Raw genomic sequence first — 24145 nt, 5'->3', positions numbered from 1 at the left:
TCCCTCTCTCCATGTCACACTGTCACACTCCCCTTCCCTCCATGTCACACTGTCACACACTCCCCCTCCCCCTCTCCATGTCACACTGTCACACACTCACCCTCCCCTCTCCATGTCACACTCACCCTCCCTCCCTCCATGTCACACTGTCACACACTCACCTTCCCTCCCTCCCTCCATGTCACACTGTCACCCTCCCCTCTCCATGTCACACTCACCCTCCCTCCATGTCACACTGTCACACACTCACCTTCCCTCCCTCCCTCCATGTCACACTGTCACACACTCACCCTCCCTCCCCTCTCTCCATGTCACACTGTCACACTCCCCCTCCCTCCATGTCACACTGTCACACTCCCCCTCCCTCCATGTCACACTGTCACACTCCCTCCCCCTCTGCATGTCACACTGTCACACACTCACCTTCCCCCCCCCTCTCCATGCCACACACTCCCCCTCCCTCCCCTCTCTCCATGTCACACTGTCACACTCCCCCTCCCTCTCCATGTCACACTGTCACACACTCACCTTCCCTCCCCCTCTCCATGTCACACACTCACCCTCCCTCCCCTCTCTCCATGTCACACTGTCACACTCCCCCTCCCTCTCCATGTCACACTGTTACACACTCACCTTCCCTCCCCCCTCTCCATGTCCCACACACCCTCCCTCCCCTCTCTCCATGTCACACTGTCACACACTCCTCCTCCCTTTCCATGTCACACTGTCACACACTCACCTTCCCTCCCCCCTCTCCATGTCACACACTCACCTTCCCTCCCCCTCTCCATGTCACACACTCACCTTCCCTCCCCCCTCTCCATGTCACACTGTTACACACTCACCTTCCCTCCCCCCTCTCCATGTCACACTGTCACACACTCACCTTCCCTCCCCCCTCTCCATGTCACACACTCACCTTCCATCCCCCCTCTCCATGTCACACACTCACCTTCCCTCCCCCCTCTCCATGTCACACTGTTACACACTCACCTTCCCTCCCCTCTCTCCATGTCACACTGTCACACACTCCTCCTCCCTTTCCATGTCACACTGTCACACACTCACCTTCCCTCCCCCCTCTCCATGTCACACACTCACCTTCCCTCCCCCCTCTCCATGTCACACACTCACCTTCCCTCCCCCCTCTCCATGTCACACTGTCACACACTCACCTTCCCTCCCCCCTCTCCATGTCACACTGTCACACTCACAATCTCTCATCTCATCGCGCTGCACGCGGCGAGGCAAACGCGTTGCTGCATGAGATTATTATTATTATGAGCACAGCGCCACCTAATGAACGGAAGAGAAATTGCAGCTACACACTGCTTTTTTTTCTCTGCTCCTTGCAAAATCGCAGACACCTGCACCCCCCCCAAAGCAGCCCCCCCTCTACCCCCCGCTCCCAACGTGGGACAGAGGGGGAAGCACAAACCCAGCTTCCTCCGCGTGCGCTTCCTGCTCCAGGCCCCCCCCCCGCTTCCAACATGGACGGAGCGGGAAGCACCAGCGCCTCCTGCTCTAGCTCCCCCGCTGCCCCTCCCCGCTTCCAACATGGACGGAGGGGGAAGCACCAGCGCCTCCTGCTCCAGCTCCCCCGATGCCCCTCCCTGCTCCCAACGTGGGATGGAGGGGGAAGCACCAGTGCCTCCTGCTCCAGCTCCCCCGCTACCCCTCCCTGCTCCCAACGTGGGATGGAGGGGGAAGCATCAGCGCCTCCTGCTCCAGCCCCCCCTCCACCCCCCTGCTCCCAACATGGGACGGAGGGGGAAGCACCAACCCATCTTCCTCCGCGTGCGCCTCCTGCTCCAGCCCCCCCCCGCCCAGTGGCCAACTTCCCGCGTGCCCCCCGAGACCACATCCCGCGTGCCAACCTCCTATCCCGGGCAGCTTCCGCTGGGATATCGGGGGCAGCGGGGGGGGGGGGGGGAAGCATCTGGCGGCAAGCTGCACCCACCTGGTCAAGGTAAGTCACCCCACCCAGTCACTGTCACCCACCCAATCACAGTGACCCCGGCTCGCTCTCCCCCCACCCGGCACCCCGGCTCCCCGCTCGCTCTCCCCCGCCCGGAAGTGGAACCCCGGCTCCGCTCTCTCTCCGCCCGCCCGGCACCCCGGCTCCGCTTGCTCTCCCCCGCCCGGCACCCCGGCTCCACTCGCTCTCCCCCGCCCGGCACCCCGGCTCAGCTCGCTCTCCCCCACCCGGCACCCCGGCTCCGCTCGCTCTCCGCCCACCTGGCACCCTGGCTCCGCTCGCTCTCCCCCACCCGGCACCCCGGCTCCGCTCGCTCTCCCCCGCCCGGAAGTGGAACCCCGGCTCCGCTCGCTCTCTGCCCGCCCGGCACCCCGGCTCCGCTCGCTCTCCCCCGCCCGGCACCCCGGCTCCGCTCGCTCTCCCCCGCCCGGAAGTGGAACCCCGGCTCCGCTTGCTCTCCGCCCGCCCGGCACCCCGGCTCGCGTCACAACCGCGTGCAGCCTAGCAGTGCAGCACTTCCGGTGCCTTCTGCTGCTAGTGAGCGCGTGGGAGGCTGGGAGCGACAGTCTGCATAGGTTAGAAGTATATAACAGTCTTTGATGTTTCTCTTGTGAGGTACTGTAAAAGTTATATAAAAGATTGTTTTATGAATAACTCTGTAACAGTAAGATGTCAGAATCAATTGTAAACTAGATATTCAGGGGATATTAACTATTCGTTAACAAATCATTCATTTACATTTTTATTCATGCGAGTCATTGTGTAGGCAGCCCCCCCCCCCGCACTCCTTTGCCTGGGGGCCCCTAATGTTGTTAAGATGGCCCTGCACCCAGTCAGTCACTAACCCACCCAGTCAGTCACTAACCCACCCAGTGACTAACCCACCCAGTCACTAACCCACCCAGTCAGTCACTAACCCACCCAGTCAGTCACTAACCCACCCAGTCAGTCACTAACCCACCCAGTCAGTCACTAACCCACCCAGTCAGTCACTAACCCACCCAGTCACTAACCCACCCAGTCAGTCACTAGCCCACCCAGTCACTAACCCACCCAGTCAGTCACTAAATGTCAGTCACAAACCCACCCAGTCAGTCACAAATCCCAGTCAGTCACAAATCCCAGTCAGTCACTAACCTACCCAAACCTAGTCAGTCACTAACCCACCCACCCAGTCAGTCACTAACCTACCCAAACCTAGTCAGTCACTAACCCAAGTCACCCACCCACCCAGTCACTAAACCCCACCCACCCAGTTAGTCACTCACCCTCCCACCCAGTTAGTCACTAATCCACCCACCCAGTTAGTCACTCACCCACCCACCCAGTTAGTCACTAATCCACCTACCCAGTCACCAACCTACCCAAGTCACTGGCATCCACCCATCCAGTCACCCACCCAGACAGGCACCCAGGCAGGCAGGCAGGCAGGCAGGCAGGCAGTCACCTGACTTTTGTTGAAAATATAAAAATAAACAGCTTGCATTGTAATGTTTTTTTTCTGTATCACAATAAGAAAACAGAAGTGAAAGTTGTGCGCTAAAAAATATTTTTCCGTGGTAGGTGCGCTATGGGTTTGGGGGGGGGGGGAGGGGGGGGCTGCTCCTTTCATTTGTCCCGGGCCCCATGATTTCTGTTGGCGGCCCTGCTCCCGTGTTCCTCAGTCTTCCACATTACCTCTTATCTTTTCCCATTCCTGATACTGTTGCATGCAGGTTATGGTAACATTGTGTTTGTATGTAAGGTAGGAGGCAGGTTTAAGTTTAAGACAACAGTCACTCAAGCCTCTTAAATCTCTCTGTATTTTAAACATTACTATACAAACACTAGTCTACTTTAACAGCAGCTGATGTCATTTTTGGAGTACTGTTGTTTGTTTTTAGTAATGTCTTATGAATATATAAATCAATAGTATTCTTATCTGGAAAAAATCATTTAACATCAATATTTCCCTCACTTCTGCATCTGTACATATAGTTTGTCCCACATGGTTAATGTTAGAAGAGTCCAAAAAATACCACTACAGCTAAGCAGATTGTATAATCAGCAGGATGAAGAGTACTCACCTTAATTCTCTCTCTCACCTCTGCAGCACTGGGCTGGAAGCTAGTCTTATATACAGGTAACTTCCATTATCCTCACCTTGTACCTCCCACTTATTGTAATATTCTCTGCCCTACACCCTCTTCAGAAATATTTGTTTTCCGAGGAAATGGGGATTTATTTGACATCTGATCTTTATCTTTGACCGTCGCTGTTAATCTTTTTCAAGTTATTTAGTGAACACAATGGGGATTATTAATTAACCCACAATAGTGCCGATCTGGGCATGGTCACAGAGAAACTCCTATGGAGTATTTCAGCCAATTGTGCCCCAATCTGCACTCTAGCAGTTAAATTAATAACCCCCGATGAGTTCATATTAGAAAATGTTGGTTCAATAAATACTTTGACCTGTTTTAGTAACTGTCAGGGGAGCGCAGGCTTTTTCACCTTTATACCGGGATCATATCACTGAACAAAACCAAATAGTAAACAAATTGTCATTTATTCCATAGAAAGACATACACACAGTGGATTACAAAATACAAGAGAGACCAGACTTACTGGGGGGCTGGTAGGGATGATTCTGCGGGAAGCGCAGGAATATGTGGAATAGAAAATATATATATTGTGCAATATTGATGTGACAAATTTAAAGTAAATTGGCTGATCTATTGTAGATGTACTCACAAGTGTGAGAGGATTAGAGGCACGTAAAGGTATCTTTCCATAGTATGGATATCACACGATAGACAGGAAATCAGTCTTAACCTCATATAGACTCCAAGTGACCTTAAAGAAGAAGACTGGACATAGTGCAGACTGTATACAAAGGATTTTATAAAAGGTAAGTGAAAGGTTTTACACTCACATGGTTTCAAAAGTTTAAAAGCATTTCGATCACACGCAGTGGATCTCAGCAGGCCGGATAGATGGTGTATCTGATTCCCCTCCTTCTGTGGCGTGCGTGTCACTGGTTGCGTTCCAACTGCACCGGAAGTGATGTCATCCGCTTCCAGGGGTTCCGGCCAATGGTAAAGACGTCACTCTACGCGTTTCACCTCTTCGGTTTCATCAGGAGTGACATTGTGATGTGTATGAGAAGCATATATACCCCTAACTTAGTTCCCATTGGTGAATGGCTAACTAGTTTTTAATTGGGTTCCGGTTACACTGAGTAGGTACACATGGGGTTGTATTGAGACATATAATTCATCCCTCTGCATCGTACATGTTAGGTTATGCGAACCTACTAATGGCCCTTTGGGAAGATCTATATATATATGGTCTTGGGCAGGTCTGGACGCGAATTTGGTAACCTGGCGGAGATTTATAGATGATATCATTTTTGTGTGGAAGGGTACATTGGAGGATCTAGATACATTCCTCCTGTACCTAAATAACAATGAATTTAATCTTAAATTCACTTCCACCATGAGTAAAACAACCATAAACTTCCTGGACCTCACTATATATTTGGAAAATAATGTTATTAAAACCAAAAAATTTTTTAAAGATGTGGATGCTAACAATTACATCCTACAGTCAAGTTGCCATTTAAATAAATGGATTAATAACATCCCATATGGCCAATACTGTAGACTGAAACGCAATTGCACTGATAACAGTGTTTTTGAGGAGCAATCCAATATGCTGTCCAGAAAGTTTGTGGAACGTAACTATAAACAGGATGTCATCCAGAGAGCTTTGACTAAAACTAAATGCACATCAAGAGAATCTATGTTGATCCCGAAAACAAGGGGTACAAACAGTGATTCCATTAAAGTACCCTTTGTTACACAATATAATAGGGATGCACATAAGATCAATAAAATATTAAACTCCCACTGGCCTATTCTTAAAAATGACCCCATTATAGGAACTCTTTTACCCGATAAGGTTCAAATGATATATAGAAAAGCACCTAATGTTAAAAATATGGTAGCACCAAGTGCACTGAGAAATGCTAGTACAAACAGCAATCCTACTTGGTTGGATCCCCCGAAGGGGGTTTTTAATTGTAAATATTGTACTGCCTGCAAATATAGCTCAAAAAATATAGACAGCTTTCATTCTAACACTACTCACAAAATATACAATATAAAACAACATCTAAGCTGTAGGTCTAATTTTGTAATCTACTTACTTGAATGTGATTGTGGTCTACAATATATTGGGAAAACTATAAGACCTTTAAAAACCCGTATAGTGGAACATATTGGAAACATAAAAAGAAAATTGACCACACACAGTGTTTCAAATCATTTTTTAATATCACACAATTCAGATCCGAAAGGGTTAACATTTAAAGCTATCGAGCAGGTAATGCCCTATTGGAGAGGGGGTAATAGACACACAGCCCTGATAAAAAGAGAATCATATTGGATGTTCGAACTAAAAACTATGTCTCCTGCTGGTCTGAATTTGGAATTTGATTTGAAACCGTTTTTATAATGTATAACTGTATATATACTTATGCCTTTTTTCTGTCTCCACATTAGATTCCATCCATCTATATGAATTAAATGCGCTTTATAAAAAGCTAGTTCCCTCACTATGAATTGTTTACACATTGCTTAAAATACCTGTTCTTATATTTATACCATTTTATAATGTATATATAACATTTTTTAACACCCATGTATTAGCATATTTATATTTTTTAAATTTTCTGCATTGATTGATTGTATTTATTAAATAAATAAACGTTTTTTGAACCTCTGCATATGTACGATGCAGAGGGATGAATTATATGTCTCAATACAACCCCATGTGTACCTACTCAGTGTAACCGGAACCCAATTAAAAACTAGTTAGCCATTCACCAATGGGAACTAAGTTAGGGGTATATATGCTTCTCATACACATCACAATGTCACTCCTGATGAAACCGAAGAGGTGAAACGCGTAGAGTGACGTCTTTACCATTGGCCGGAACCCCTGGAAGCGGATGACATCACTTCCGGTGCAGTTGGAACGCAACCAGTGACACGCACGCCACAGAAGGAGGGGAATCAGATACACCATCTATCCGGCCTGCTGAGATCCACTGCGTGTGATCAAAATGCTTTTAAACTTTTGAAACCATGTGAGTGTAAAACCTTTCACTTACCTTTTATAAAATCCTTTGTATACAGTCTGCACTATGTCCAGTCTTCTTCTTTAAGGTCACTTGGAGTCTATATGAGGTTAAGACTGATTTCCTGTCTATCGTGTGATACTGTATCCATACTATGGAAAGATACCTTTACGTGCCTTTAATCCTCTCACACTTGTGAGTACATCTACAATAGATCAGCCAATTTACTTTAAATTTGTCACATCAATATTGCACAATATATATATTTTCTATTCCACATATTCCTGCGCTTCCCGGAGAATCATCCCTACTTCCTACCACGAGGACTGACAGAGCAATCCTCACCGGGTCATAGCAGCACCTGTTTATGTGTTTGTATAAGTATCACCTTTTGATTATTTCAATCACTACTATATCACTATGTTTAGCTAATTGATTTATGTAGAGCGCCACTTTTTAGATAAGTTTCTTTTTCCACATTACTGGGGGGCTGGGCTGCAAAACTAGCCTTTCCTATGTAACACATATCCCCCCTCCCCCCCAATCGCAGATAGGGACCATGTGGGGAAATCTACATATGTTACCAGTGTGTGGTGCAATACCTGATAGGCTCACAGGAGGCCTGAACCTCCGCCACTGGGAACCTGGGGTGTATCCTGGAACGTACTGCTTACAGCGCCTCCACCTGTGCAGGGATTCTAGTGTGTAGAATAACCCCTTACACAGGAACCACATATAGTAAGTACTTACACTAGGGTATGGATAAAACAGTTTACTATATGCACTAACACATTACACATCACAATACATCAACAATGGCTACACAGCAGTGTCACCCTTTAACCTGGCCTCACTGGGCCTCAACCCCACCACCATCCACCCAAGTGTCTCAAAAGTCCCACATCCCCACCCAAGTGTGGAACAGCGCTGCACACTAATATGAGGTGTGTAGTTGGTGCACTTGGTGACTTGATGGTACCTGCCGGGTGTGTCCACATCCGGGCGTGCAGATGCTGTACTTGGCTGATGGATCCGAAAGTGTGATCCACGATGCTTCCACTCTTGATGCGTGGGGTGGCGTCCCGCCAGACAATCCCACCAGGAAGATAGTCTCTATCTTGAGTGATATCTGCGTCCAGACACAAATGTCAGGGGCTCGCAGCACTGCAGCTGTGACCCTGAACTTAACAAATAACTAAATGGGCAGTGCACCTACCTAGGGCCTATCCCTGTCGCAACAACAATCTGGGTTATGTCTCAGGGCCTGCCTGGGGGGGGGGTTGTAACATGGCCTAGTATGCAACGGCTACTGCTCCCTACACACACCCTTCCCCAACCTGCTCCCAGCTCTGACTAAGGCCTGGGACATAGTACAGTAGGCCATGCTAAGCCGCGCTGAGCAGATGCACTTACCCACTGCATCTGTCATCAGCGCGGCTTCAGCAGCCGCTTTAGCAGCCGCTTCCGCATGCGTGTGGAGGCTCAGATATTTTGAGGAGACAGGCAAATTTAAAATTTGCCGCTCAGGGGAGCGGAGGAGCGGTCACGTGACCGCTCACATCCAATGGGAGCGAGGGACTAGCCCCGCCTCCCGCCACGCCTCCGCCTCGCCCCCAAAGCGCGCTCACTGCCTCGCCTGCTAGGACACAAAAAAGCTCCAGTTTGAGCAGGCGAGGCAGAGCAAGAGCGCGAATCAGCACGGCCCGAGTCACCATGCCCGAGGCCTAACTCATGTGCTTCACTGTCTGCTTCTTGACTGCACACAACAATGTATCCACATGCAGCATGAGAATCTGTCAGCCTTAGTAGCTGTCTGGCTGCATGTGATCTGGGAGAAAGGGCAGTCCCCAGAGGCTGCTGGGAGTTGTAGTCCACTCAGGACCTCTTTAGCATTGAGGCCGCGTGCGCTGAGTGGTTGTAGTGGTTTCTCAATGGGTCGCTAAAACCTATAAGAAACCTTGCAGCCAATCAGGACCTCAGATTCCAAGCGCCAAACCATCAGCGGCAAATTCAAAGATGCTTCCTAAGGAATAGACGCGAGTCGGCTTCAGAGATTTTGACTCAAGAAATTTTCTAAGACCCGCTTTTTGAGGACGTAGCGGTCGCGGCTGGTGTTGCATGACGAATTACGTTCCAGGACTTTCGTGAGTACCTCCCGGTCATTGGAAAGGGCTCCTACAGACGTCGGTTGTTAACATTTCGTTCTAAATAAGATTTTATTCGTTAGCCCCGTTCCCAGTAAGTGTGTTTTCAGTGCAAATTGTGTTACTTTGTGTGTATGTCAAATCCTGGAATAAATGACTATTTATTTTACTGCTTTGTCTTGCTCAATCAAATGATCCCGGTATTAATGGTGTTAATAAACCCTGTCCCCGTGACAAAGGGGCAATTAGAATCATCTCTCCGTGCAATCATAAGTACAGAAATTTGGATTCATACCTCTTTAAAGCCAGAACACTATATGGTCTTGGCTGGTATCAATAAATATCCAATAGTATCTTTTGAAGTATCAATACGAAGCCAGCATTCTTTGGAGTGAACACAATGCATCAATAGAGATAAAAGATGTCTGTGTGTTACCAGGAAGTGTGGATGAGTGTCACACACTTAGCATTTGCAACAAGCACAAAGTTTATAGCATAGGAATGCATTATCATTCCAAAGGCTTGTTACTGCCTACTCCATTTGACGTCCCATACAGAAGTTGTTCATGAGGGATAGTCTTTATGCTATACCTTCAGTATTACCAGGCCATAGATAGGCTCACCTTTACTAGCACCTACTGTATCAGTACTAGGCATCTAGTGGTAAAAGCTATAAGTATATCAAGGTCTATATTCTTCCCCAGTGAGTGGAGGTCTAGACATTACCTCAATCGGCATTTAGCCAGTTAAGTTTGGATTGAGGTCACCATTTACATTCACTGTCATTAGTGGCTGTACTAGCCGTGTTATATTGTATCATCGCCCTCACATTTTAATAGTTTTTTTTAAATTTTTGAGTGTAATTATTATTTGATGCATTAAAATTTATTTTTATTTATGTGATCCAACCAATATCTTATACACCCAGATCTTGGTGCTCTCGAACACTGTACCCACCACCAACCAGCTTCTCTATAGGTGGTCTCAGATATACTGGTTTACTGCACAAAGTGATACCTTAGCTGGAACACTTATTGTCAGCTTACCAGCTCAAATTGTGTTTTTTTTAGGAGTGCCCCCATTTAAGGATTTTTCTCTTTTCCCCTACCCAATTCCCCTGATGGTCATATTTTTATTAACATTGTGTTTCATATAAGGTATACTGTTTGTGCACGGTAATGAGCTGGAACTTTCAGAACCAATGTTCCAACAGACCATTATGTCTACCAAGTTGGTGCCAGTAAATCTGTAGGACATCGGAGATTATAGCCACCAGAGGATGCTGGAGGTGTGAAGACCATTTGGGTAGCAGGGAAAGGCTTGAGTATCCACGTCCTGGGATTATTGTACACCTTTTTATACCAGGATCATTCACTGAGCAAAACAATTTGTGAAACTAATTATCATTTATTTTCAAAATAGGCCTACACACAGTGAAACACAAAATACAGACGAATAACACACTGACTTGGGATAAAAAACTAGACTATTCTAAGTGCAAGGAGCTCTAAATAAGGGCTTTACCTTGACTGGAGCTAGCCCAGAATCTCCTGGCACTGAAATCGGCGTGAATTCCTCATGCCACAGCTCCGTTCTCTTCCGAGAGTCATTAAAACCTTGACCGGGAGATAGTACCAAACGTCCTGGTGTGACGATACTGGTAGCTGGCATCACAATAGTGGGATGAAGCCCAGCTAGCTACCCCTAAATCCATGTAACTTGGCCACCTACGTAAGGCTTATTTGGGCTAAATGTATTTAATATCTGAACAGGGAATGCATAATGCACTATGTATGTGGGAATGTATTCCAAAGCCCTCTATTCCCTGTAATTCAATTCCCAAGTCTAGTTGAGCAAGCAATATGAGGTAATGTGTTTTGTGATCTATGTGTAAGCACTGTGATGTAATTTTGGAGTCAGCCTTGTAAAGTGTTAATTGGATTATGTGACTGTATGTACTAATTTCTAAGGCCTCGGGCATGGTCAGCACGTTACCGTGCTGAGGCGCGCTTGTACTTACCTGTGAGCCCCTACAGCCGCAATGAGAGCGGCTTTAGTAGGGTCTCGCCTATGCTTCTGCAAGCGCGGGGAAGCGTAGGTCTTAGCAGAATTTTACATTTCAGCGCTCGCCAGAGCGCAGGGCCGGTCACATGAGCGGTTCGCCCAATGAGGGCGAACCAGCTCCGTGACGTCACTGGCCCGCCTGCCGACGTGCCCCCGACACCCACCCGGACGGCGCGCTTTCTAAGGCCAGGGAAAGCACCCGCTTTCCCTGAGCCTCAGCGTGCCTCTGCACGCCAGCAGGAACCCTGGCCGAGGCCTGAGATAGCAGACTTGTAATGCGATTTGCATGTGAGTTACATTTGTATGGAGGGGACTCTGATTTAATCAGCTGAGGTTCCTGCAGATAAATGTGTATTGAGACAATGGTTGGGAGCGTGGAGGTGTTACAGACATTTGGTGAGTGAGAGCGTGAACAATCGGGGATGGATTCTTAGCACGCCCTCTGGATGTTGTGGCACAACCTAATCCATGCTCCGATTGTCCAGCAGCCCCCTCCCATGTAACGGTTAGCGACACAGGGCTATATAAGGGGTGCTGCTGATCAGAGAATGAGATCTACCTTCAGAGAGACACTCTGGGAAGGAGTGTGGAGATTCCCTCAGAGGACCATCTGAGAGACAGAGAGACTGAGAGACATTCTGTGAAGGAGTTTGGATCTTTGCAGTGACCAGCTGGAGATACGTGTCAGCGGCTCTGCTGTGTGATCAGCACTCTGATATGCACCTAGCGAGGCTAGAGTCTACTCCCCAGGCCCCCAGTTGGTATTGTATCTTTATTTGTACATCTTTGTTTTGTTTTTGACGTGCCAGAATAAACCCCATTTTATTCAACAACTTTGTCCTGTCTGGTGCCAGTGATCCCGGTGCTTTCGGTGTAAAAGTGTAAAAGTTCTGGTCTCACCTGGAACTTAAATCGTCTTGCAATCCCAAGCGCCACCGCTACGTTCCTTTCTGAGAACTTGGTCCCTAAAAGCTGGACTTAGAATATTTTCTGGGTAAAAGTCTCTGAAGCCGGTGCCTTGTCATTTGCGCAAAAGCATCTTTAGAGTTTTCTAACTTTCCGCTGACGTTTAGGCACCCAGAATCTCTGGATCCCATTGGCTCAGGCATTCTTATAGTATTTTAGAACTCATTGACAAAATACTACAGCCAATCACAGCGTGGGAACTTTGCTTCCAGCTAATCAGAGCGAAGCCGGGCCTGTGAAGCCGAGAAGCAGGATTTCTGAATCAGCCAAGGGACATCACACCTCCAGCATCCTCTTGTGGCTTTCATCTCCGATGTCCTACAGACTTGCTGGCACCAACTTGGTAGCCCTTATGGTCTGTCGGAACATTGGTTCTGAAAGTCCCAGCTCATTACCGTGCACAACAGTATATCTTACATGAAACACAATGTAAATAAAAATATACTGTTACCTGTCCTAAGTCTCTGGGGAATAGAATAAAAAGCTGCACTTTATTTTCTACTAGCCAATATTCCCCATACACTGTTTAAGGGTCTTGGACTGGATTCTAAGAATCCCCTCCCAACCTTATCTATGGGTGGAGCACCCATGAACCCCTATATAGGTTCTGGGTGAACTGGGCATTAACTGGGTATCCCCCTTAACCTAGGGATCCCGCATAGTTAAAGGGACACATTGCATCCCTATGCCCCTTTTACCTTTCTGGGCCATGCTGAAGCAGGGAATCCAAGTGGCGAGTTGGGCAAGCGTTTTCAAGGGGAGATATTGCCAAGACAATGTGCCTACATGTATCTGGGAATCAGGTCTGATTCCTGGGTACAATTTTAGGGGAACCAGCAACTGTGGACCCCAACTACCTAGGCACATTCTGAAACAATTCCTTTGCAACAACAAAAACCTGGAAACTCATGTCCTAGAAATCCCTGCCTGCCTGCATCCCTGGAAAGGCAAAAACAAGACAAATATAAATGTCGCAAATGTACAGGTTATGCATTTACAACAGTTGGGCTCAAGAGCTGACACTCTTGAACCCCAATACATGGATCAGAGGTAACCAAGTGGTGTATATATAGAAAGGTGAACAGCCGGCACTCCAATGAAGCACAATGGGGTAGGTGCATGTCCCATAGTAAGTAGATAAACATACGATACCGTTCGCACGGGAATCAGCAGGCAGCACTTTTAGAATATATATTGTAGAAAAGACACAAATCACCAACGATTCGGACCCACAAACGGGACCTTCCTCAGGGTGGTGCGCTGGCGGAGTAGATTAATGTCCCACAACACAATGGAGTCTTACAAAATACACAACAGTAAAATACACACAGGGGAAATAAACCATCTGTACAGCGGGATCAGAATATACATTTGGCAACATTAGATGTCCATAGTAAAATATAGCATGGGTAACCATCTTGAAGGGAAGGGGCAACCAGTGGGCTTAACATTTAATGTACGTGCCAGGCTGCCCCTAACGTCCCAGTAATAAAGCACACCCATCACTTTAACTTCCAGTGTGCTGGGATCACTGCTGTAACAGTATTAATGTGTTGTGACACTAGATGCCCCGGAGCCTTTTTTATTTTGCATAATACTGTATCTTTCCACACACATACTTTTCCTTTCCTGGTTCTTTATCCAACATATTGCTTAATACAGAAGTAATTGCTTAATTGAAGAACATAAATCACTTTATGCAAACTCTACTTCTGTAGTTATGTAACGGTGTTTGCCAGCTCACACCTAAGCGCTTTTAATATCCTTGGATGTATCCCATGTGGCCCCATTGACTTGTCCACTTTCAGTTTTGAACGTCCCACTGGGACGTTCCCCTCTCTAGAATGACTTGTGTCTAACTCCTTTCCATTTATATTCCTCTTACACAACTGTGGTCCCTCAATTCCCCTTCAGCTGTGAGTGCTGCTCCTTCAGCTGTGAGTGTTGCTCCTTCAGCTGTGAGTGCTGCTCCTTCAGCTGTGAGTGCTGCTCCTTCATCTGTGAGTGCTGCTCCTTCAGCTGTGAGTGCTGCTCCTTCATCTGTGAGTGCTGCTCCTTCAGCTGTGAGTGCTGCTCCTTCAGCTGTGAGTGCTGCTCCTTCAGCTGTGAGTTCTGCTCTTTCAGCTGTCAGTGCGGCTCCTTCAAAGTCTGTCCTTCCAGTCTAACCAGAAATGTAATTAGTTAAATTAGGAGCGCAGCCATGTAAGAGAAAATTATAATATAGTGTAGTAATTCTAAATATACATATATATATATATATATATATATATATATATATATATATATATATATATATAATATGTATACATATATATAGAATGTAATATATGTAATATATTTTAATATAATAGAATGTAATATATTGTATTTAAATATACTGATGCAGCCACCAGTATTAGACAATTTACCTGGGAGATTCTGGGGCAGTCTCACAGTAAATGCCTCTACAGTGCTGTGAGATTCTTAGTGGTCCATGGGATTAACACAGCAGGGGGGGAGGGGTCCCTGCAGTCCCATTCAAACTGAATGGGACTGCAGGGACCCCTGCTGTGTTAATCTGATGGGCCATTAAGAATCTCACAGAAATGTTGAGGCATTTACTGTGAGAGTGCCCCAGAATCTCCCAGGCAAGAAAGAAGGAAGAGCACTCGTTGCTGCATCTGTACATATATTTACAATGACTACACTACAGTATAAAAGTCAGACACAAATAGTAGTGAAGGACTGCAGTATATGTCTGTACTTTAACACTATGCTCCACTGTGTAGAGGTCACTCATATGGTATATAACATGTTCTGGCTTTTCACATCAAATCCAATGTGAAAACAATATTGTGCAAAAACAGTTTAATATATAACACATTCATCAATGAGATTCCAAACTACTTACAGAGATAAAAATACAGTTTGCACAGAATATCACACAAGTCCCGCGCTCCCCATTCAGCGTTCCTGGGGCTGCCCTCGTTGTACTTCCACTTCTCCCAAAAGATCCATGTCATTCCAAGAGTGGCCTCTAGGGGAGATTTCTTCGTCCTCTGCTTTCAGTTTCTCCATTTTGTATGTATGTATGTATGTATGTGCGTATGTATGTACTGTGTGTGTGTGTGTACATGTGACGGTGTTTCCCCCACCCTCTGGGAGATTCCCCTTTTACCAGGTGTATGGTGCTGGCTACCTGCTGGTTCATAGCATTCTGAGTCGTCCGCCGGTGGTAGTGGAGACATCAGGACAGGCTTCTGGGGTAAATGACTGGTCTTTATCTCATGGTGATCTGCTCCACCATCTGCTGCAGGCTCCAGTAAGATGAAGACAATCCCCTGCAGGAGAACTTACTCTACTCCTCCCGGACAGATTGCACACCAGGCAACAGTATATTGAAACAACTAGAACTATTTTATTCTTGTACTCTGCATATACAGCATAACCATCCTCCAGCCTTAGTATGGTCCCTGGACCTTCAACCATGAGGCTTGAGGCCTTCAGAGCCTGTCCTATCTCCTCCCCGACTCTCTACCAGAACCAAGGGTAGCTGTCTCCATCCACTCCCCTAAGGGAGTGAATAATAGGGCCTGCTCAGATTTGCACTGTTCTGGGAAACCAGTCTCTCTCAAGGGGGAGATACACCAACAACTACATTTAGGAAGTGCAGGACCTTAAGTACAGAGGAGCAAGGTCTAAGGTCTCAACCCAGGATTGGGCAGAACACAGGCCTTCCTCCAGACCCGCCTCCTCCCCTGTCACTCAAGGCAACTGCTTAGTGTGGGGAAAATCCAAGATCATTGGCCCTGACAGTACCTGCCCTGTTACAAGGGCTTGCATGTCAGGGAGGGTAGACTGGTAGCCAAAACCAGACATGGCAACACACTCCCTCAGGTGGAAAATCTAATGTCTTCACTTGTAACAAATTTGGAGTACCATCCTTCAACTGTAAACCTGGAACATAACACAACAACAGTTATTACCAACAACATTGGGCATACAGTTGATATGACAGAGCAGACATATGTTATCACATACATATTCTAACCATAGTGACACTGGTCACTCCCAACATGGAGAACCGGGCTACCCCTCAGTAATAATGATACGGGTCAGGCTTCTGAACCATGGTACCTGTTAAATCAGGTACTGTTACAGAGAACACCTTCTTGGGATGCCGCTCGCACAGGTACTCTACCCGGACCAGGTATATAGAGTGTCCCACTTTCCATACCCCCTTGAGGTAGAAAATCCTGTATCTAGTGTGGTATACTGCATTCTTAGACTTAGACTTAGACACTAGATACTCTCTTATGATGCCCTCCAACCACTGGCCCCTGTTCTCCTCTATCTCCCTCATGATGAGTTCAGGGACATAACGATACTCAAACCCATGAGATAACCTAAATCTCTAGATAATGAGACATTCAGCTCAGCTTATTTTAGTGAGCTTACGGCCCTAAGCCTGCCAATATCCAGAATAGTTGTTCTTGCATAGGCTGCACATAAAAATTCAGTGCTAACCCATTGGGCTGTACAGTTCCCAATATAATCTCCTGTTCCCTTCTCATGTCCTCAGCAGTCTCCCCTGGGGAAAACGCCCCTTCTGCCCACCAATGGTCTACCACATCCCCGTCAATGAGCAGGAACCTAGTCCTGTTCATAAAAGTGACATACCCCTGGACCATGGGGTCCCACCACGGTAGGAATTTTACTAGAGGCCCAGCCTGTGCCGACTCAGATTCAGAGGTCACCTTTGAGGATCCCCCCGAAGTCTCCAATTTGTATGAGGCAGATGACTTGCCCCCATATGAAACTATACTTTCTGCAGTCACTACCTGTCATGGGAGACCAGGTATTTATACCTGTATACCGGGATCATTCACTGAGCAAAACTAGATAGTAAAACAAATTGTCATTTATTCCATTGAAACAGACGTACACACAGTGGATTACAAAATACAGAAGAAAACACACTTACTGGGGTCTGGGCTACAAAATTAGCCTTTCCTAGGTGAAATGGTACATAAAACAAAGTCTTTAGGTTGACCGGGTCTTGGCCGGAAATGTCCTGGAACTCAGGAGCACCGGTAGTTGTATCCTTATATTTTCTATGTGGTGTGCAGCACTTTACCTGTAGTAGCTATTTATCTGTTTACATTGCTGACACCATATTGCTCACTAACTGTAGTGTATTTTTTGCGCATACAGGTTACTTAGACAACCGTTGTGTGTGTAAATTGTTGCATTATTTGTATATCTCTTATACCAGAACATTTTCTAGGTTTTTTTCCCCTTCCCCTCCCCTTTTTATCTTAATTATTTTTTTATGTGCACTGGTTCTTGATTTAAGTGTGATAGTCCTTTATGGAAGGTCTAACTAACTTATCATTAGGGATTTCTAATAGAGCACTCACTAAGGCATTTAACGAAGAGGAAATTAATAAGGTACTCGATGCCTGAGGAAGCTCTTGGCCAAGATAGACCAACAGACCACATTAAAGAACTTGAGAGATTGAAAAAGAAAGAGATTGAGATGTTCTCACATGGGAACACGTTCTCAGAATATTATATACAGAAACTGATCCCTACGGGATATACGTAATCGCCCCACTATAGGCAGTGATAGTGTGGAGTTTTGCAATAATTGGTGTAAAATATTAAATAGAGCGTCATTGGATTTAATACTACTATTAGTAGCGGAGGCTGGCACTCTGATATACTGAAAATTAAGATCACAATAGAGCAGACGCATCAAATTGACACAACTGTCGAATTATTAGAAGGACTAAAAGACCCAATGCAGAAATTCAAAGACGATTTGATACATTTTAAAAAACAAAAATTCAAGAAAGTTGTGGGAGATTATAAGGAGGATACGGTATTCCAGTGGTCAAAACGGGACAGACGAACTAAACAATAAGCTCGCACTAAACCAGGATTTAAGAAACCGGACGTCCAGACAAGTGACTCTGAAGCAAGTTCTTCGGCGGAAGGCCCCAGTGTACAGACCGCACGAGCGAGGACCCCTTTTTTAGGGGAGGAGAGAGGATCCACGTCGAAAGGACAAGAAAAAAGACCAGGAGGGGGCAGCGAGGTCATACGGACGCCGCCAATAGTACGTCCACGTCACTAAGCAGTGCGCAGAATTTAATCATTAATATTATTTATTTATTTATTTTATTTATAAAATATTTTACCAGGAAGTAATACATTGAGAGTTACCTCTCGTTTTCAAGTATGTCCTGGGCACAGAGTAAAACAAATAATACATGGTTACAAGTACAGTTACATAAATGAACAAGGTATACATTATATACAAGACATTGCATGCATATGTCCTCATATTCACTTTCAGGTGCAGACATTGCCATTTATCGAAGGGCCCATCCTTTGTTCCCACGGTCACACCGTACCCCTTTGACACTGAGGTTGAATTATTCAAGTTGGAACGCAATCTAAATCTTAAATCTTTTTTCTCCAACAGGTTGCCTAGCCCTACAGACCCAAAACAGCAGCAGAGTGCACAACAAAAGACAGCATGTAAGTTGCAATCTAGATTCATAGCACCTTACAAGAACCCATCTGTCAATGTATGTATGTGATGAGTCAAAGGAGATTTATACAATTACCATAAAAAGACACATTGTGTGAATTATAACCTATTGTGACGGATCGGGGGGCTCGCTCTCAGCGTGTCCCCGTCACCTCTGTTTCCACTGCCTCTTGCCCTCCCTCATCCCTGCGTCCTCACTCTCTCCCTTTCTTGCCTCGCGGCCGTTCCTCTGCGGCGCGGTTGGCATACCCTGACACGGGTTCAGGTCACGTGCGCATCCTTCGCAATGTGCGCGTGCATTCGCGACCACTTGCTCCCCTCCGCGGCACCCGCGGCCCCCGGCGTGTCTCTATTCCCCCAGCCTCCACATTACCTTGCTCCTTCGCTTCTCCGTCCCTCTCACCCTCATTGCCGAGCGCCCCCGCGGCGTTGTGTCCCTCACGCTCTGTGACACGCCCGGTGCACGCGCATAGTACCCTTACAGGGGGCGCGCGCACACGCTCCAGTTATCTGCCCTCCCTAAATTCTAGCTCCGCCCCCCGTGGCTTACAAGCCATATCTCTTAATTATTCCCCTGTCTCCTCCCCTGCTCTCTCTGACCTATCCCTGCAAACTCTCACTCAACCCTCTGCTACGCCTCTCTCCCCTATTGGTTCCCCTTCCCATATAACCCCACTCTGTCCTCTTACTCATTGCTCTGCATAGCTTTCCTGTGACTCCTGTGTGTGCAGTATCTATGCCCAGCTCCCTTGTTTGTTTCAGCACTGGTTCCTGTCCCTGCCCCTGTTTGGATTCCCTTGGCTTGAACTCGTGTACTGCTTTGGATTTGACTACTCTGCTTTCTCCTGCCCTTGAACCTTGGCTTACGGACATCACTACGCTGCTCTCTCCAATCCTTGAACTCTGGCACACAAACATTACTGTGTGGAACCCAGTGACTTGGAACGGCGCTAAAACAACAATATTGTATTAAAAAAATATATATAATAATAAAGTTATAAGGTGTAGCTGAAATATTCTCAACCTTCACGGGGAATATGCACTGATTCCCTTACAAGTAGTTAGGATCCAGGGCAGGAAGGGAGCGATGTCGTCAGGAACACCCAAAATGAAAAAACATATAAAAAATAATAGTGCAGTAAGTTAACAAAAAAGTGGTCTGCAATGAAAAAACTTGGCTCTTATCGATGGCCTACTTACAACAAATAAGACAAAAAACAGCAAGTGGCTTAGAGGTGGTTCTTGGGGACTCCAACTCGCAGTGACAGGTAGATCTAACCGCAGCACACAGCAGTAAATACTGGTATAGGGCTAGATGGTATGTTCGTGAAGGTTTCAACTCCCAGTCAAATACAAGCAGTCGGATTCATGCAGAAATGGAGAGAAACCATAGTGTTGACCAGAAAACACCAAACTTTATGATTAAAAATACGTAGGACATGTACTCACAATGTGACATACAATCGAATTCACGTAAGGTTTTACTTGAGGCAGTTGGTCGGTACTCGGGAAGTAGTAACTCCAGTCCCTTCAGTATCCCTCCACGAGGGTGCCCCCTCGTCCGGTCGCGGATGGAGAGCGTCTGACGTCACGTCCGGGCCTTGGACTGACGACTACCGGTTGGAGCGGATGAAGGTAGGGATGGTGGGATCGCAGTGCCGACACTGTGCCTTCGGAGATGGAACAGCTTCCCAGACTGTGGTTCAGCTGTGCTGCTACTCGGCTCAATGCTCAACGAGGGGGCACCCTCGTGGAGGGATACTGAAGGAACTGGAGTTACTACTTCCCGAGTACCGACCAACTGCCTCAAGTAAAACCTTACGTGAATTCGATCGTATGTCACATTGTGAGTACATGTCCTACGTATTTTTAATCATAAAGTTTGGTGTTTTCTGGTCAACACTATGGTTTCTCTCCATTTCTGCATGAATCCGACTGCTTGTATTTGACTGGGAGTTGAAACCTTCACGAACATACCATCTAGCCCTATACAGTACCAGTATTTACTGCTGTGTGCTGCGGTTAGATCTACCTGTCACTGCGAGTTGGAGTCCCCAAGAACCACCTCTAAGCCACTTGCTGTTTTTTGTCTTACTTGTTGTAAGTAGGCCATCGATAAGAGCCAAGTTTTTTCATTGCAGACCACTTTTTTGTTAACTTACTGCACTATTATTTTTTATATGTTTTTTCATTTTGGGTGTTCCTGACGACATCGCTGCCTTCCTGCCCTGGATCCTAAACACAAACATTACTATCCGATCTCTGGCACCCCAGACTCTGCAAGTATACGTTAACCCTTTCTTACCAGGCCCGGCAACGCATTACCACACTCCGGGCACGCCCTCACTGCTGTGGGTGCGTGTTATACCCTTACCCACCTCAGTACTGGGGACTGGCCAGGTCTGCAGGCATACAAGCGTTACACCTATCTCTGGAAGAAAAGAAACTTCTAAGGGTTTGGTGGATAATAAAGACATCATCTTTAAAAAGGTGGATAAAGGTGGTGCATTGGTCTTACAAGATTATACACAGTATAAGAATGAGGGACAAAGACAATTAAATAATGAACAATGCTATATGAGACTAGATAGGGACCCCACTGCTGGGTATCAACAGGAACTCAAGGTCATTTTACAATTAGGACTAGGTAATCAATGGATTACTGACAGTGAGTTTGAGTTTCTGACTATGAAAAATCCGAGCCGACCTTTATTTTATTTGCTACCCAAGGTGCACAAGAGTCTTCAAAACCCACCAGGCAGGCCGATAATCTCTGCTACTAATTCTATCAACCAGCCTCTGCTATATATGTGAACTCCATCCTGCAACCACTTGTGACAGGAAGTAAGTCATGAGTATAAAAGACACGTTTGATTTTTTTGAGCAAAATCCGTGCAATACAACTTGAAGATCAGGAAGTGTTGATGGTCACTATGAACGTTGTTAGTCTATATATCATAATACCACATGAGGCTGGTTTGAATGTGATTAGGCAGAGATTAGAGGCAATTCATCGATGCGAACCATCAGTGGATTACATTCTACTATTATTACATTTTATTCTGTTTAAAAATTACTTCCATTTCGAGAAGATATTTTATAGACAAATGACAGGAACAGCTATGGGCAGCAATGTGTGTGACGGGGGAGGGGTGCCAAGCGAGTAATAAAGGGGTCACCCCCATTAGGCACCCCCTTCCACCATCTGGGAAGTGAGGGATTAACCAGAAATGTACGTATAATACATATGTTCCCCTGCTTCACAACCAAAAGGTACGTCCCTTGGTTATCCTTTTCCCACATTTAGAGGGAATTCATGTATTTTTATTCCCCTGCCTCAGGGCAAACTGTGTTCTATTTGATAGAAATGTATATGGGTACAATTATTGTTGTTTGTACCTTTACAGTGTATGCAGCAACCCCATACACTGGGATCAGGTCGGGAGGGAAAGTGTTAATTGCATTTACATGTTTATTGCCCTTTGTCCCATTTCTCGCCTTTGCAGTCTCCATTTTGCAGCATCTCCATAGGTCGCCATTGGAGCCCCATGTAATCCTATGGAGATTCTGGCGATTTTGGCCCGATATCACAGAAGACCTGCAGGTGGCGCCCGAGAGGACGAGCGGCAGTTCCCCATTGAAAGTGAATGGAGTAATGCATTTCAAAGGGGATTCCTCGACTCTGACCTCCAGGAAAGGGCTGGCAGCCAGCCATACCGCAGAACCGCAAAAGCGGAAACTATGTCTTAAAAGAGCTTTGATCAGGCCTCGGTCAAGTTCACGTCCAATTGGCGTGGGAATCTTTTGTTCTAGGGCATCCAGAAATAAACTTCTTTTTGCCCCTAGCCCCTAGGAACCCCCTCACACGACCCCAACCGGGTCCGACAATTAATGGCGGCGAGAAAGGGTCGCGCTGGCCATGAGGATCCTACCATAGACTGCAATGGTGGAGAAAGCCGTGTGGCTTTCAAACACTAAGTGGAAAACTGAAAACCCATAACTCCAGTTCCGTAGGGACCAGAGGGCTGGGATTTGGCCAGCATGTAGTCACTGCTCCGGCATGACTGCATGGCAATTTCCAGCCTCTCGCCTCATCAGCCTTATCAGTGTATACCCTTGGGTAATAAGTATAAAAGAAATAAGTCAAAACCAATGTGGCTAAATAAACAGGTAGGGGAGAAAATGGACAAGAAGAGGAAGGCGTTTAGATTCTTTAAGTTAGAAGGGACAGAGACTTCATATAAGAATTATAAGGAATGTAACAAAAATTGCAAAAGGGCAATTAAATTAGCAAAAATGGATAATGAAAAAAGGATTGCAATAGGAAGTAAGGTCAACCCTAAAAAGTTATTTAAGTACCTTAATAACAAAAAAATGAGAAAAGAAAATATAAGACCCTTTCAGTGTGAGATGGGTAAACAGATTATTGGAGATAAGGAAAAAGCAGAGGTATTAAACAAATTCTTTGCCTTTGTGTTTACCAGGGAAGAATCAAGTTCAATAGTAGCGCCACAGGAGGAAGCCACGACCTCCATATTAATGACCAATTGGTTAACTGAGGAAGAAGTTCATAAGAGACTTGAAAAAATTAAAGTAAATAAGGCACCTGGCCCCGATGGCATACATCCAAGAGTTCTCAAGGAGTTAAGCTCAGTAATAGCAAAACCATTATATTTAATATTCAAGGACTCCATTTCCACAGGCTCAGTACCACAAGATTGGCGTAAAGCAAATGTGGTGCCTATATTTAAAAAGGGAGCTAGATCACATCCGGGGAATTACAGACCTGTAAGCCTGACTTCAATAGTAGGGAAACTACTTGAAGGTTTAATACGGGATAATATTCAGGAATACCTAATGGAAAACAAAATTATTAATAATAGTCAGCATGGATTTATGAAGGATAGATCTTGCCAAACTAACCTTATTTGTTTCTTTGAGGAGGTAAGTAGGAATTTAGACCAGGGTAATGCAGTTGATGTGGTCTACTTAGATTTTGCAAAGGCTTTTGATACGGTTTCACACGAGGTTGGTGTACAAAATAAAGAAAATTGGACTCAGTAATAATATATGCACCTGGATTGAAAACTGGTTAAAGGACAGACAACAGAGGGTTGTCATAAATGGAACTTTTTCAGGTTGGGCTAAAGTTGTGAGTGGAGTACCTCAAGGATCGGTACTGGGACCCCTGCTTTTTAACTTGTTTATTAATGACCTTGAAGTTGGGATCGAGAGCAAAGTCTCCATCGTTGCTGATGATACTAAATTGTGTAAGGTAATAGAATCAGAGCAGGATGTAATTTCTCTTCAGAAAGACTTGGAGAGACTGGAAA

General features: G+C 46.0%; 1 protein-coding gene across 2 annotated transcripts in view; it reads right to left on the bottom strand.

Annotated features, from left to right (window-relative positions):
• The window catches only part of LOC142475500 (fucolectin-6-like), a 406232-nt gene that overhangs the window by 11857 nt on the left and 370230 nt on the right, over positions 1-24145 (bottom strand). Inside the window, exon 1 of one of the 2 annotated variants that reach the window (XM_075581354.1) lies at positions 4045-4065. The exons of the other annotated variant lie outside the window; for it this stretch is intronic. The gene's annotated coding sequence lies outside the window, so the exon portion shown is untranslated. Of the gene's footprint in view, positions 1-4044; positions 4066-24145 lie in introns of those variants that run through there. 2 annotated transcript variants of the gene reach the window in all.

Source organism: Ascaphus truei, chromosome 2 (genome assembly GCF_040206685.1).
Source record: "Ascaphus truei isolate aAscTru1 chromosome 2, aAscTru1.hap1, whole genome shotgun sequence".
NCBI lineage: Eukaryota > Metazoa > Chordata > Amphibia > Anura > Ascaphidae > Ascaphus > Ascaphus truei.
This window is presented reverse-complemented; position numbering and strand designations above follow the sequence as displayed.